Here is a 3,343-nt window from a genome sequence, read left to right as displayed (position 1 = left end):
AGAGGCAATGAGATTGGCACAGGATAGAGCACGGTTTAGGGCTGTTGTACATAGGGTTGCTATGAGTCGCAAACGACTTGACGGCACATAACAACAACAATTTCAATGAAAATTTACAGAGACTTTGGATTTCCATTCATTCATTGTTGCACTTTTCTCCTCTCCAACACCCCCTCCCAGTACACTTCCCTTTTGGAAAAGTAAAAGAAAAAGTCTTTCATTGTTTCACAATCCCCGCCCCACCCCCACCCCACCCCCAAGTCCACTCTACTATGCAGCCTTCGCTCTGGACTCCTGTTATGACAAAAATACCTAATCACATATCTCTTTTAAACAGTTTTCTCCCTCATCTGTTTCAATGCAGTATACATTATTTAGCCCATTTTTTTCTCAGTCTTCCCCCAACCCCGATGTCAGTCCTGTTTTACAACAGTGGCACCATGCAGTATTTGTCCTTTTGTGACTGAGATACTTCACACAGTATAATGTCCTCCAGGGTCACCCATTTTGAATAATATTTCATGAGTTCCTTGTTTTTCAAACTGGATAAGTTATGTATTGAAAATGATGAGAGAATAATTTAAAAGTGATATATGATATCAGCAATGAAAACTTCGTGGAGTGTAGTTTTACTCTGAAATGCACGGGGTTTCTATGAATCAGAACCCGCCCAATAATTGGTTTGATTTACATCCATGAAACAAACACCCAACTCAATTTATTAAACCCCAAGCTCCTCCCAGTCAGTATTAACCCTCAGAGGCAACCACTATTCTTACTTTTTTACCATTTGTTACTTTCACCACTGTCCTTGACCCTCATATAAACAAACTCATGTACTTTTTGTGTCTAGCTTCTTTCACTCAGCAGAGTTTCGAGATTCTGGTTTGGGTTGACTTCTTTTTGCTTCAAGGTAACCAAAATGGTAGATGAGGAAAACTTTTGTGAAAGAATTATTAGATGCTGTTAAATCTGTTCCAATGTGTAATGAACGCATGTATGCATGTATATATGTACAATAGAACAAAACACTGCTCAGTCCTGCACCATTCTCAGAATCATTGCTGTGTTTAAACTTATTTTTGTAGCCACTGTGTCAATTCATGCCAGTTAAGGTCTTTTTTTTTTGCTTTCTGGTTTATCCAGCATGTTGTCATTCTGCACGGACTGTTCTCTCCTGATAATATGTCCAAAGTACATGAGATAAAGTCTCATCTCCATTGCTTCTAAAGAACTTAACTAAGATTTGTTTGTTCTGACAGTCCATGGCACATTCAATATTCTTCATCAACACTGTAATTCAAATGTAGCAATTCTTTGGTCTAGTTGTTGTCCAACTTTTACAAGCATAGTGGTGACTGGAAACATCATGGGCGAGGCAGGCACCCCTAAGCCCTCAAAGTGACGTTTTTGCTCTTTAGCACATTAAGGAGATCGTTTACAGTAGATTTGCCCAATATATCATTTGATTACTTGCTGCTGCTTCCAGGGACATTGTTTGAAGTTCTTAAAATCACATATCCTTGACAACTTCAATCTTTTCTCTGCTGATTATTTGGTTCAGTTGTATATTTGTTTTCTTTAGATTGAAGTATAATCCACACTGAAGTCTCTAAATTTTGATTGCCACACTTTTCTTCTAAGGCTCCTCTAAGTGGATTTAAATCTCTAACCTTTCTATTAGATGTATTTACTGTTTACACCAACCCAGGGACTCCTCAGATAGCATTAAACCAAAATCAAGTTAGCCTTTTCCATTTTTTCTGGAATGGAAAGAGACTCTGAATAAGTGAAGCACTGTTGAAAAATGAAAATAAAGTAGGAGGCCTCACACTCCCTGATCTCAAATCCTCCTACACAGTGATGATAGTCCTAAGACAGCATATTACTGGTATTGCAACAGACACCTAAATCAATGGAATAGAATTGAGAACTCAGAAATCAGGAGCAGTGATGTCAGCCGTGAGACTAAGATGTGCCTGATCTAGGCCGTAGTCTTTGCAATTACAAGCTATGCATCAGAAAGATGGACAATGACTAAGGATGACAGAAGAATTGATGCCTTTAAGTTGTGGTCCTGGAGAAGAGTCATGAACATACCATGGACCACCAGGAGAACAAATAGGTCTGTTTTGGAGAGGGTGAAAACAAGTTTCTCCTTGGAGGCTAGAATTTTGAAGCTCCGTCTCACATACTTCGGGCATGTGGCCAGGAGAGACCGGTCCTTGGAGAAGAACACCATGCTTGGAAGGTTGGAGGGACAGTGCAGGAGAGGAAGACTGATAAGATGAACTGACACTATTACTAGGGCAATAGGATTAGGTGTGCCGGAGTCAGTGAGACAGGCAGGGTTCAGAGCTGTTGCATATGGGTTGCTATGAATCCCAAGTGATTCAACATAGCAACAACAACATCTATGGTTAACTGATTTTCTTACAAAGGGACAAAATTATTTAAGTAGAAAAATGACAGCCTCTTTAACAAATGGTGTTGGCAAAATAGGAAAATCATCTGTAAAAAACTGAAGCCAAGATCTCACACCATACACAAATATCAACTCAAGGTGGATCAAAGGTATAGAAGTAAAACCAAAGACTATAAAATTCATCAGAAAAAAACTAGAAACAACTCTAGAAGCCCCAATCCACAGCATGAACAGACTTCCAAGCATAACGAAAAACCTACAACTAGGAGAGAATAAAATAGATGAGTGGAACCTTCTAAGAATCATATCCCTATGTACATCAAAACACTTCTCCAACAAGGTAAAAAGGAAACATACAGACTGGGAAAAAATATTTATCAATGATGCATCTAATACAGGATTTATATCTAAAATTTATAGAATACTCTAGCACTTCAACAAGAAAAAGGTTGTGATTGGTCACAAACTAGGCACAAAATATGAATAGAGATTTCACCAAAGAAGACTTTCAGATGGCAAACAAATACATGAAGAAATGTTCAAAATCCCTAGCTATCAGAGAGATACAGAACAAAACAGCTATGAGGTATCATCTCTTCCCAGTAACAATAGCAAAGTTCAACAGGCCAGCAAACAACAAATGCTGGTGGGATTGGAACTCTTAGTTACTGCTGGTGGGAATATAAAATGGTACAGCCACTATGGAAAGTGGTCTGGCACTTCCTTAAAAAGTTGGAAATAGAAATATCATTTGACTCAGAAATCCCACTACTGGAAATGTATCCTAAAGAAACCAGAGTCATAACTCAAACAGACATCTGCAAACCCATATTTACTCCTGCATTATTCACAATAGCAAAGAGATGGAAGCAACCCAAGTGCCCAACAACAAACAAATGGATAGAAAAACTATCGTCC

Source organism: Elephantulus edwardii, unplaced genomic scaffold (assembly GCF_000299155.1).
Source record: "Elephantulus edwardii isolate Elephantulus edwardi_28Jun2011 unplaced genomic scaffold, EleEdw1.0 scaffold00033, whole genome shotgun sequence".
Classification (NCBI taxonomy): Eukaryota; Metazoa; Chordata; class Mammalia; order Macroscelidea; family Macroscelididae; genus Elephantulus; species Elephantulus edwardii.
This window is presented reverse-complemented; position numbering follows the sequence as displayed.